The 14386-nt window shown below is 34.5% G+C and overlaps 1 protein-coding gene across 3 annotated transcripts in view; it reads left to right on the forward strand.

Moving 5' to 3' along the window:
• The window catches only part of PRKG1 (protein kinase cGMP-dependent 1), a 1140935-nt gene that overhangs the window by 151790 nt on the left and 974759 nt on the right, over nucleotides 1-14386 (forward strand). The window lies entirely within an intron of this gene.

The following is a 14386-nucleotide window of genomic DNA, read 5'->3' on the forward strand; positions in this document are numbered from 1 at the left end:
TGTGTATGATAGAGGCAAATTATAAAGGTTGGATTGCATAGTAGCTGCCTAATTAATAAGTGATAGCTTGTTTCAATAAATCTTGGACAAACTAAGATAGAAACTGCTTTGAAAAAAACTGGCATGCATTGTGTATATATATTTTTTGCTTAGGTAAATTTTCATAATGTGTATTGCTAACTTGGAATTTATAATGGCACATTTTCCTTTCCTGGGAAGAAAGAAACATGAAATAATGAATGTTGATTAGTGTTAAAGTCACTAAAATGACCATAATCTTATAAATTGATGCTACTCTGACTCCAAGCTGTAATTCTAACCAGTTCAATGTAACTTGGCTGATCTTGTGCTAATATCCTTATATCAAAATAATTAAAAAACAAAACAAAACCCTGTCCTTTAAATATTTATAAGTGTTAATTGAGGAAATGTTTCATTTTTTAATTAGTTTTTTTATCAACACATTCAATCTTCTCAAAATTTAGATAGCAATGTTCTTGATATAGATGGATTCTTTTCCATCTGTGAACATTAATATTTATAAAGGGTAGCAACTAGAACAACAGTGGATAATAGGATAGAGAAGATCTTTCACACACTTGCTTATTATCAAGACATTCAGAAAAACACCCAGGGAGTTTACATGGAAATTCAGTCCAATTTTTCCTGTCTCTCTTCAGTTAAATGAAGTTTTCTTCATAAAAGACTTGTCTTACATGTGCCTTAAGTGATTTTTATTTTAGCCTGGGCAATGTCCCAAGTATTATTGCATACCTAAATGCCAAAGTTTCTCATCATTTTAACAAAAGATAATAGTCATATGGTAAGACTTTACTAATTAAGATGACTGGGGGAAATCACCTGGAGGCAGTGTAAATATATTATCATGTATTTTCAAGCAAAATGATTTGTGTGACTCTCAGATACTTAAAATTGCTGGCTAGTAGAAGTTTCAGGTTCAAGTTTTGATCAGAATTGTTTGGTATTAGTTTAAGTCAGCTGAGTAAGTAGATTAAGTAGCTAAGGCTGTTCATGTTTTAATTATGTTTTCAAATGCCTCTTACAAAATACTTGAATACAGTTTATTTTCTTAGATGAATAGACATTGGCCTTAATTATGATATAACATTTAATATCCCCACACTCTTGTCCTTCCCCCCTTTTTTATGGTAAAAATAAACTTCACTCTACTGTCATCCAAAATAAAAAAATTCTGATTTACTGATTCAGAATTGGTGACGTGAATAAAACTTCTTCTTTGGGAACATTATCTGATATTTGCATATTGAAAAATGTCTAATTCGTACCCATTAACATGGTTGATTTGCTTAGAGATACTGGTTTTGAGCATTTTCTGTAATCCTCATGGAAGCAGATACATTTTTTACATCGTGGAAGCACATAGATTACATTTTATTTTCTAAAAATGACAAGTGTGTGTTTAGTGTTCTTTGATCATTGGCTATTTTAAGTTAAACTTTTAAATAAAATCGTGATTTTTTTTTTCATGAGGTGCTTGTTAATGATAATAGCTTTTATTAAGTACTTACATATGCCAGGTACTGTTTAATCACTTTATACGGATTAAAATTTTAATCCTCATAACAACCTTAAGAGGTAGGTATTATATTAGCTACATGTTAATAGATGAAACACTGATGTGTGGATGTGTTAGATAACTTGGCCAAGAGCATACAAACAGTATGTGATGGTGAAAATCTTGCCTATCTGGCTCCTGGGTTCCCACACCTAGTGTCTGCTCAGTGTTAACTTTGAAAGTATATAGATTAGAAATATTGTCACTACATATTTATTATCCCAGTTTTGGGAACTTATATAAGATGCTCAGCATTAAACCATAAGAATAAAATATAGGTTTGTTATTTGCAAGAAAACAATGGAAGTTGAATGGCAATAATTCAAAAAGAAAATAATCTAAACTTTTCCTATGAATACCTGTTAGGCCTTTCTGGACATTGAACTACCTACTGTCCTTTCTATAGATCGTCTCACATCCATTCCTCTCCTCTTATTAGTCCTTTTTTCTTATTGAAAAATGTCTGTGATTTGGCTTAATCTTGGTCCACCTCTGTGACCTTATTGTTCAGGACTAAACTCTGCTGTGTACCTTCAAATCCCTATTTTTTTAAGTCTACAGTCAATAGCATTGATATTGTTTTTCTCACAGGCTTAAAAAAATTAAAGAAGGAACAACTCTTTCAGCTCATCACACAATGATTACTTGAATAGGACTCTTGTAAGCTTATGTTAAGTGATTATTCACATCAACTTTCAGGGACTAGCCTTATGATGCTGTTAATTGCACTGAGATTTCACTTTTGTCTCTGAAAACTCGTCATCCACTTCCTTTTCCAGTGAGTTGGACGATACCAGGTCTACCTGTTATGCTGATGTCCGCTACTGTTTATTCTTCAACATGGATATGCATTATACTAGCCACCATTAATAGTAAACTTACACAAATTCATACTTCGTTTCTATAACCCCTGACCCCCAAAATATTTTTCGTGTCTTTATATAATTAATGATATACTGAAAGCTGACCTTCAAAGGAGGATTTTGTATAAAATTGAACATTAATGATGAATGCCTCACCATGTCAGTTGGCATTCAAAACACTACTTGAGAGTATGAAGAGATGGAATTCATTTTCATATAAATTAGCCCTCTCAATAGATTTAACATGAGAAACAGACCGTTTTGTTCTCCCATATCAAGTGTTGCATTTTGGCCTTATGAGTTTTTCATGTTAATCTGAGAGCTGTCTTTAGAATAGTTGAGAAACCAATGCACTTTAAGTTATTTTTGCAGTTCCTTTACAAGATCAGGCTTATAATGTTAATGTTAAAGAGAAAACTTATGTATTGTTCACATGAAAACAAAGCAAAGCAAACATCTATTTGTACAAAATTATCATAAAGAAAATCTGGAAGTATTAGGTGTGAATATTAAAATATATTTCAGTTTTGGAGTCAATGGCAAAGACAGGGAACTGAGATTTAGAAGGCATTTGGAGTATCATTTGTTTTGGAGTGTCAAGCGTCAAAGAATACTTTAATATACTTGAGCAAGTCTAGGAAGCATAACACATATTTTTAAAAATTGACATTGTTTCATGTATAGATGGAAAAGTTCGGAGGAAAGGATAACTGTTTAAATGCTGCAACCGTGTCACAGGAAAAGGGAATTATTATTCATGAACCTAGATGGCCAAAGAAGAAGTGCAAGTTATAGGGAAGTAGACTCTAGAATTAATATTCCAAAAGTGAAATGAGCATCCTGATGTGATGGCAGGAACCCCATCGCAGGAGGCATTCCAGCAGTGACTACACAGCATCTACATGAAAAAACTTTGGGTGGGTGAAGGAGGGATTGATTCCTTGTAGCTGAATTATAACACACCTTCCAACCCTTCCCCAAACTCCACGATTCTGTCTGTGAGTCCATGAATGAATATCCTGAATTAGCTTATGAGAACCCAGTGTTCCAAAGGTTGCCACTTGAAAAACTACCCCTACGTGCAATGTGCATGTTTACTTTTGAAAGTTTTCGTATTTTATATTATATAAATCTAACAATAGTGCATGCATTCTTCTGCTACTAAATTTTTGCTGTGTAATATTATCTTCGGTATACAACCCAGTTTATGTATCCTTTCTACTATTGGTTATCTTTGGATTCTTTTGCTCCCGATTACTAATGAGATTGAGCATCTTTTTGTATGTTTATGAGCTGTTTGTGTTTCTTCTGTAAGGTGTCTGTGGTAGTCTTCCACCCATTTTTCTGTCGGTTGATTGGTTGACTTTACCTATTTCGGAGCTTAATCCTTGTCAATTACATGTATAGCAAATATCTTCAATCTATACTTTGTATTTGGTCTTCTTTGTGATATCTTGTGATGAACAGAAGTTATTAATTTTGATATAACCAAATATATCTATCTTATTCATGGTTGGTGCTTTTTGTGTCTTTGTAAGAAATTCTAGAAGGTAGTATTTCTCATTCCCATGTATGTATGTATGTGTATATGTGTCCATAAATGATGAGAGTAAGTTAATTAGACAAGGTATTATGGATTAAGGAATACATCCACAGTTATGATCTAAAAGAGTTGTCATTTTCAAAAAATAAATAAATAAATAAATAAAAGAGTTGTCATTTTCAAAGCAGGAAACTGAAAGGCAATATATTTTTGCTTTTATGTTCTTTTTTTTTTCCCAATGTATTTTAAGAATTCTTTATAAATTGTCCTCAGGGGACAGTAAATATGCTTGATGATAGCAATTTCTTGTTTCTGTGAGGGTAGATTTTATATTTGGAAAAATCATGTCATTTAATGACAAATTTGATGGATGGGATAAGTGATTAAGATGAATAATACTTTTTTTTGGCTAAAATATGTAAGGATGTACCATTATGTACCATTATAAAGTAATGGCGTTTGTTGTGCAATTCAAGAAAGATTAACAAGATGTATTGATCAAGAATATCATTGTTGAAAAAATGACATGTTTTGAAGGGTAGTGTTCTTAATATTCATCTGGGTACTTAAGTCCTTTTTTGATATTTAAAAATATAGCCACATCACATATGTGTCTACTAATATATAGTTCGTCATTTTCTTTCTAAATTATTAATGGGGAAATTAAATTTATTACACTAAAAAGGTGAATAGTATGGATTTTCTTACTTTTGAAGACTCCTGAAAGCTAAAATAATTACACCTTGCTGTGCTTGTTTTTTTGACATGATAGTTGAAAAGCCATCAATTTAAAGAAAAGTTAATCTGAAATTGGTAAAGCAGATCATGGATTATGTTAAAAAGATACAAGTATATATTTTTCTCTTACTATTACTTCATAACAGTTCTGGTTTTTATTTCTATGCTGATTCATTTTGCTAAAATATGAATTTCTCTGTTTTTTAATTTTGAGAGAATGCCAAAGATGGAAGTTTAAAATACATTTTTGGTGAAAATTAAAAAAAAATGTCATCGCTAAGAAATGAAAAGAAAATGTGGATTACTACCTTCTTGCAATAGTGTAAAATATATTGATTTCTTGCTAATGAAGTAAAATTTACATCAGCCATTATTACATGGATCTAGCGAATAGTTTGCATGCTGAACATTAAGCAGGATTCTATAGTTGTGGGTTCATTTATAAAACACATAGATGTATTTCTTCAGGGACTTGAACAAGATTTCCATTGATTTTTGTGGGGGGCTGGATATGCTTTTAATATCCATTCCTCTAATGAAAAATCCTTGAATGGTTAGTAATTGTTTTGGCACGCTTTCCAAGGGCAGGGCAAATAGGAGTGAGTTACTTCCCAGCACAGTGAATCTGCGCCTTGTGACTACCATGGCAAAGGCCACCCCACCTCCCTCCAGAGAGCATCAGAGCAGGTCTCTGACGTCCTTATTAGAATCTTCCCATCACTCCACATTTGAGAAACGCAGCCCATAATTGCACATATTTTATTTGAATTTAACTACTGTAGCTGTGGGAGGCTGCAGTCTGAGTCTGGTCTTCATGTTTAGGCCCTTCTGTGAATTCCTTTCTGATAAAAATGAAAATAGTTTTGTACTAAAGCTCCTGAAGTAGTGCACAGAGATTTAGAATTATGATAGATGACTTGAAATGGTCTTAAAAATCAATTCCTGAGAATTAACTTTTCATGCATATTAAAATGTCAAGGAATTATTATTGAGTGTATTTACATTAATGATTTATTTAGGACCATTTTTTCCTGCCTAATTTGCCCTACTTTCCTGACATAAATTACTTTCTGTATATCACAAAAGTACCTTACAGGCATTCATAAGAATAATGGGAGCAAATAGTTTTAAAACCAGATTATTTAACTTCTGTTTGCTGTTTGCCATCTTGTGTAACTTAAAAAAGAACAGTTAAGTTACTCTGTACACATTTCGATATCAAAGCCAATTAGGTTACTCTGTTCATTTATCAATAGCAAAGCCTTATTAAAAAAGCATCTACTGAAGGTAGCCAAACTCTTGTGAAAGGTGGTTTTGCATTTCACAAATCTATAATGGTGTATTTACAGCGGAAAACCAAAACTTTACACAAATCATAATTAATATTCAATGTGTTTAAAATTTTCCTTAAAAAATTAAGCATACTTATTTAAAAGATCATACATTCTCCACTGGTAAAAAGAAAGACTTGTGCATTTGTTTCCAGTAGAGTTTAATTAGTTGCCTACTGAACGCTATATATGTACTCAAGAAATATATTTTTTTTCATTTTTATGACTAGAACATAATTCAATGTTATATTTTATATTTGGCTCATGTTTGCAGAGCATCATCATACACTACTCTTCCACTCCATTGAATTTCATAATTTTTTAGGAATATTTAATATCTTCAGCAACAATCTTAATATGCATTTATGGTGTCCTTGATGGTTTATTCAATGATGGTACATGCCCTCAACTTAAAGTCATTTTTTAAGAACGTGTAATAATTTGCTTCAATATTTCCAGTGCAAAGAATTTTATTGATACCCGGTTGGAAATCTACATATACACATATTTGTACTTTATGCCCATGTATTTGTATATAAATTTACATAAAATTATTCATTCTCAGAATTCAGATTATATATAGGAGATGATGGAGTGGTGGTAATAGCATATATCGGATACTATCAATGATTATTTTTAAATTTGCAAAAAAAAGATTAATAATCATAAACATGAATGATAAAGCGCTCAAGGAAATTAAAAATTAGTCTTCAAAGAAAAAACACTTAGCTTATGGATTTTTGAGCACAATTTTGTATGCCATTCGACTTGTATGGAAAGTCTTAAAATTTCTTTTCATTTAATCCTATTAATTTAATTTTCATTACGTCGATTCTAAAGGTCAAAGGCATATGAACTAAAAAATGTTTCAGCAGATTTTTCTTTGCGTTGAGTATTAGGTTACATACATACATAGCAGGCATTACTAACTACCATGTTTTCCTCCCCCCTCCATACAATGCCTGTTTGTACAAAAGTAGAAAGGGTGTTTGAGATAAAGGAGAGTGTGGATTTGACTGCCTGTAGTCCATGAATATATGAAATTCTTTGTATTTCCTTTGACAATGGAGAATAGCTAAGAAAGTATTTAATGAAGTTAGTTTTGCACTACAGTGTCTTTACTATGATTCATTTATTAATACATTTGATTATTTGTTCATTCCTATAATTCGATTCCTACAAATACCTCCTCAGTTCTGACTATGTCTCAGGGGCACTGAGGATACAATAACGAATAAGTTATATACAGTCCCTTCCCTTCTAGAGCTTATATCCTGATGATGGTTGTAGGGGAAAGGGACAAAGAACATGCATAGAGATAAGCAAAATACTTTCACATAATGAAATATCTATGAATAAATTATATAAAATAGAGTGACATATCTATGAATAAATTAGATAAAATACGGTAAAGTAAGAGAATCATGAAGGTCTGAAAATGATTGGGTGGTTCAGGGCAGGCTTCCCTGAAAGGGTAACATTTGAATTAAGACCTGAACGACCAGAAATAGCCAGACACACAAAAATGTGATTGGTGCATTTCAGAATGTTGGCAGAGCCAAGGTCACATGTAGGACCCTATAAATAGTTTACTTTTTTCCCCCCAAGAAATTTAGAGAATTGAAAGAATTTAGTTTGAGATGGGCCATGATCTGATTTATGTATTATAAGTAGATACATTAATTACACTAATTATCAAAGGTTGGAAAAAATGTAGAGTGGTGGGGGAAATAGGGATACCTGTTGGGACACTGTAGCTGTAATCAACACAAAACATAACACTGGCATGGGCTAGGACAGCAGCATGGGAGACAAGAGAAGTATGGTATAGTTTGTCAGCTCATAGATATGATACGGGGGTCAAAGAAAGAGAACTTGGAAATGACTTTCAGGTCTTTTTTATTGACATAATTGGGTATATGGTAGTGCCATTTTCCGAGATGGGGAAAAAATGAGAGGAATTCACGTTTAAGAAAGAAAATCAAGAGTTCTGTTCTGACAATGTGAATTTAAGATGCCTATTAAACATCCCATTGGAGATGTCAAGTCAATGACAGTGAATACACATGTCTGAAAGCTCAGTTAAGAGGTCGGAGTGTGGAGGTAGGAATATTTTGCTAACTAAAGCAGGCACAGAAAAAAGATTGATTAATGTAGTTCTTGTAATTATATGCAACAGACTAAATGGATGATTTTGTATATTTTAACAAATTTCATATAGTCATAAATATTTTTAAATTCTCCGTGAAAAGTCTTTGCAGTGAACTGAAAATTTCTTCCTATTTTATGCAAACTAATATCCTTTCTCTTCCAATTTATTTTATTTTATTTTTTAAAAATATTTTTGTTAAAAATATAGCTAACATACAGTATTATATTAGTTTCAGGGATATACCAGATTTATTCAACATTTATATACCTAAGAAGTGATCACCATGATAAATCCAGCAACCATCTGACACCATACCATGCTATCACAATATTATTGACTATATTCCCTATGCTGTACATTACATCCCCATGACTGACTTGTTTTATACCTGGACATTGGGACCTCTTATGCCCCTTCACCGTTTCCCCCCTTTTAAACTTTTTCAATTACAGTTGACATTCAATTTTATTTTATATTAATTTCAGGTGTACAGCATAGTGGTTACACATTTGTATAATTTAAGAAATGATCCCCCTGACTACTCTAGTACTCACCTGGCACTATACATAGTTATTAACATATTATTGACTATACTTCCTACATGTTACTTTACATCCCCATGACAATTTTGTAAATACCAGTTTGTACTTCTGAACCCCTTCACCGTTTTCACCCTGCCCCTCAACCTCCTCCCACATATCACCTCAACATATCTAGAACCAATAGGAGACCATACATAGTTATTACAATATTATTCACTATATTCCTTAAGTTATGCCCTACATCCCCATGATTACTGTGTAACAACCAATATGTACTTCTTAATCCCTTCCTCTTTTACACTCATCTCCAAACCCCCTCTCATCTGGTAACCATCAATACGTTCTCTGTATTTATGAGTCTGTTTCTGTTGTGTTTGCTTCTTTTGTTCTTTAGATTCCACATAAAAGTGAAATCATATTGTATCTGTCTTTATGTCTTATACTCTGCTCAACACAATACGCTCTAGGTCCATCCCTGCTGCCACAGATGGCAAGAATCCATTCCCTTACATGGCCCAGCAATAGTTCACTGTATATATGTACCACCTCCTTTTTATCTATTCTTCCATTGACAGACACCCAGGTTGCCTCCACATCTTGGCCATTGTAAACAATGCTGCAATGCACATATGGATGCACATGTCCCCTTGAAGTAGCGTTTGAGTTTCTTCAGATAAATACCCTCAAGTGGGATTACTGGGTCCTTTTTTTGTCTCTTGTTATAGCCTCTGTTTTAAAATCTATTTTGTCTGGTATAAATATTGCTACCCCACCTTTTTTGTTGTTTTTTGTTTGTTTGTTTTTATTTTCATGAGGTATCTTTTCCACCCCTTTACTTTTCATCTGTGTGTGTCTTTCAATTTGAAGTGACTCTCTTGTAGGCAGCATATGTTAGTTTTCTTATCCATTCAGTCTTCCTATGTCTTTTGAGTCAAACATTTAATCCATTTACATTGAAAGTAGTTGTTGATGGATATGTAGTGATTGCCATTTTATTCATAATTTTGATGTTTTTCTTTTTCCCATCTTAAAGAAGTCCCTCTAACATTTCTTGTAATACTGGTTTGGTGTTGATGTACTCCTTTAGCTTTTTCTTATCTGGGAAGCTCTTTATCTGTCCCTCGATTCTAAATGATAGCTTTGCTGAGTAGAGTAATCTTGGTTGTCGGTCCTTGCTCTTCATCACCTTGAATATATTGTCCCAATCACTTCTGGCATGCAAAGTTTCTGTTGAGAAACTGACAATCTTATGGGAGGTCCCTTATAAGTTGCTAGTTGTTTTTCTCTAGTTACTTTTAGGATTCTCCGTGTGTCTTTAGCCTGTGGGATTTGGCCATGTCCACCTACTTCCTGCAGGTTGTCGTCTCATGTAAGGTTTTGCCACTGATAAAGCCTCCTGTAGTATGGAGATGGGTGTTGTGGGGTCTCAGTGAGTTGACAGGGTAGAGTAAGCAGAGCTCACCAAGCCAATCAGGGTCAGATTTGGCCATAATCATAGGGGGAAGGCTCAACACAGGAAAGATGGCTCCTGCCTGCCGGCTGCATGGAAGAAGGACGCCACTCAGGGAAAATGGGGACTGTATTCTAGCCCTTGCCTGAAGTTACACCTCAGTCTTTCCCCATATGCCTCTGATGCCCCCCGAGTCACCGTCCCTCTGCCCGAGCCCAAGGTGAGTGCCTGTGTGCAAGTAAGTCTGTGTGCGCATCATTTAAGAGGGCATCTGGGTTTCCTGCAGCCTTCCATACTATCCAGACCGTTAGAATCCCAACTGTTTTTCACAGCCAGATGCTGTGAGGGCTCCTCTTCCTGGTACCATTACTCTGGGCTGGGTAGCCTGGAATGGAGCTAGGGTTCCTTGTTCCTCTGGGGGGAATGTCCATGGCCAAGATATTCCTCCTGATTCTCAATGGCCACACGAAGGTTTGAGACTAGCCTGTTTCGCATCTCCACCCCTCCTATTAGTCTCGACATGGCTTCTTTATATCCTTAGTTATAAAACTTTTGTTCAGCCAGACTTCAGATGGCTCTGCAGGTTGACTGTTCTATAATTTAGTTGTAATTTTCATGTGTTCATGGAAAGAAGCAGGGGCAGTGTTTATCTACTCTGCCATCTTGTATCTCACATCGCAAACTAATATCCTTAAAGCAGCAATTCTCAAAGTGTAGTCTAGGGAACTATTAGGTGCTCCTTGAGGTAAAAACTATTTTCATGATAACACAAGCAATGGTATTTGTCTTATTCTGTCTCATTGTCTACCAAGTGTACAGTGGAGTTTTCTAGAAGCCCCATTATGTGTGATATAGCTGCAGAATGAATGCAGAGGGAGACAACTCAGCTGTCTTATATTAAGCCAGATATCAGTTAGATCTCCAAAAAGTGTAAAACAATGGAATGGTTCTGATTAAATTTTTTGTTTTTAAAATGTAGTTAATTTTATAAAAATATATTTTAACATATAAGTTTATTATTTTCAAGTGAATAAATATTTTTTAAAAATCTCAGTCTTAAGGTCTGATGGAGTAAACATCAGCCACATAAGCAAAAATTTTTTAGGTTTTCAATAATTTTTAATAGTGTAAACAGTTTCTGAGACTAAAAGTTTGAGAACTACTGTTGTAACTCATATGACGTGAAGACAAAAATGTTTAACTGCATGTTTGTTTCAGAAAACAAAGAGGGGTTAATTTAAAGTTCAAAACATCAGATATCGACTCCCCCTTCCTTAAACCATACATAAATAGGACCATGTTACAAAACAAATTTCCTATAAATAAAATCTCAATAAATTAGACACAGAAAAAAATTCTGTAAAGCTTGCATTTAAATCTAGAGCAAATAACCAGTATAGTTCAACAAAGTAAGTTTCATTGATGTGCTTATTATTCTCCTAATTACATTCCATTTCACAGTTTGACAGGTATCCTTGGTGTGTTTTGTGGGTTCTGTTTGCACACTTTCTAATGTTCAAGATTTGGGAATTCAATTTGGTTCCCCAGTGATTATCTTGAATTAGTATAGTAGGGTGTTGATTTTTAATTTTTTGTAATTAGACTTTAATTATAGTACTAAAGGAATAAAAGAATCCAATATTCTTTGAATCCATTCATCATTTTTGGAGAAGCAAATGATTTTATACTGTTCTAATTTCTCACTTAAAAAAATCCTAGAAGATGTAATATTTTGTATTTTGAATGCTCAATACAGGAACTCATCTGGTACCTTAAATTCTTCCAAATTAAAAGAGAATACATTATTTTATATGTGGTCCTAGTGTAGTATTCTCACTGCACATGTAAACCTAAATTGTCAGCTATTGATTGGATATCTCTTTCTAACTTCATATTGCTAAGCAGTAAGAAATTTGAAATCTCTGTAAATTTCTCTTGTGATGCATTTTGAAGAGCCTTTTTCATTTGCAAGTGCATTTGCTTGTTTTTGATATCTCAGCACCATGCTGTTAAGTATATTCTTGGAATATGTTAAAAACAAAAAAAACAAAAACACAAAACAAAACAAAAAAACCTTGCTGCTTTCGTTTATTGTTCTTGGAAAGTTCAGTCTTCCTTCTTCTCCTAAAGCAGAAGGAATAGGAGATAACCTTACTTATCTCCTATTATGAGATAAGTAACATTGGAAGATAAAAGGCGTACTTCAACTGTGAATACATATGACATTATATTGTGATGAAAAATTAATTTTGGGAATTGTTTTTTTATGCAAGTTATAGCTCAGTGTTTTCTGCAATGGTACATTTTGTTTCCTGTTCTCACAAATCTTAGACTTTTCTTAACATAACTAGACTACTAAACTAGATATCTGCCTCTTGTCTCTATGTACTTTGTGCTGTAACCTTTAGCCATTCGGTCTTAGTTGTCTTGTAGCGAAATGACCACGGACTAAGAGCCATAAATCCTGGGAGTTTAATCCAGATCCATCCATTAAGCAGTCATGTGATCGTGCTGAAATGACTGAAATCATCCTCTGTACACTTTACCTGCTCTATTTCCCAACTCCCTGGATGACACCTCCTTTTTTCCCTAACAACAGCCCACACTAGAAACCTAGGAGTTATTCCAGGCTCCACATCTGTTGATCCACAAATACTAATCAGTGTGTTAGTTTATACCTGTCACATGTCCCTGTCTGCTGCTGCTTTAGTTCAGGCCTTCATAACTTCTTTTGAACTTTTCAACAATCCTATAGGTCTTCCTGTTTCTAGACTTATTCTACTTTCGTACATTCTCTATCCTACCGTGAGCATGACATTTCTAAAACAGCAATGTGTTCATGTCATCTCCTTGCTTAACATTTTCTAGTGTTTTCCTTTGGTAAAAATCCAAACTCCTTAGGATAGAAGATTCTACAGTGGAATGAAGAGAGCTGGGTTTTGGAACTTGGCAGATATGAACTTGAATCTTGATTTTGCTGTCTAGATTTTACTATCTTAGCTATCTATAATTAGCTAAGTAATCTTGGAGAAACGTTCTAACCTTTTTTAGTCATTCTTTCCTCACTTGTGAAATAATAAAAGTCAAGCATCAAGTCCTGTGTCAGGCACCTGGGGGTAGCCATCACTCGTTCACTGCCCCTGCTTCCCAGCTAGATTCTGCCTCACTACTCCGTGGCTCTGGCTCAAATTCCTTGAATATGCAGTTGTATCACTGTGACTCTGGATGTGTTTTCCTCTGACCAGAGAACACTCACTAAAACATTACTGCTCTGCAGAGTCAATGTAGGAGTTAACTCAGCTAAGATGCCTTCTCTGACACCTCCCAGCGGGGCCAGATTCTCTTGTCTAAAGTTCCTGTAACATCTTCTTTCTCCCTCTATGTAAGCATATCGGTCAGACTGTGTTTTGTTCATTTATCCAATGTATTCATTTAGGAAATACTTATTTCGCATATACCATGTGCCGTGCCAAGCATTGTTCTAAGTGTTTCAGTTATAGTAGAGGTCAAAGAATATAAAATTTCCTTTAACGTAGTACTTTTATCCTAACGGGGATGATATACAACAAACGAATATTTGATATGTATGTGTGTGACTATATATGTGTGCGTGTGGGTGTATGTATGTGTATCTGGAAAGTTGGGTGGTGACAAGTGCTGTGAAATCCAAAGCATTGTAAGGGGATAGAGAATGACTGCATGATGGGGAAGGGGTTGCTGTGTTGCAATCAGGGAATGCCTCTAGAAATCGAATGTCGAGCAGAAGCAGGGACGTGAATAAGGTGACAGTACTCCAAGCTAATATCTGGGAGGAGAGCATTTTCGGCAGAGAGAGTAAAAATGTGCAAAGCTCTGAGACAGGGTTTTGGTTGATATGTTCAAAGAGCAGTACAGAAGTCAGTGTGGCTGAAGAATGAATGACTTAAGCTGCGGGAGGTAAGGGAGTTAGGTAAAGAAATCAGTGATGTAACAGAACTCCAATGGCCTCGTAGGCCATGTTAAGAACTTTTAATTAAAAAAAATACAAGATGGAAATCCCTACAAGGGTTTGAGCAGAAGGGCAATATGCTCTAGCTTAAGACTTTTTTTGCAGTTATGACACATAAACTCTGGTAGCAAGGACAGAAGCAGCAATATTGGTTAGGAAGCTATTGAGATAGTCAAGAAGCG

The sequence above is a fragment of the Rhinolophus sinicus genome, chromosome 15 (assembly GCF_057876585.1).
Source record: "Rhinolophus sinicus isolate RSI-liver-muscle chromosome 15, RSI-T2T, whole genome shotgun sequence".
Classification (NCBI taxonomy): domain Eukaryota; kingdom Metazoa; phylum Chordata; class Mammalia; order Chiroptera; family Rhinolophidae; genus Rhinolophus; species Rhinolophus sinicus.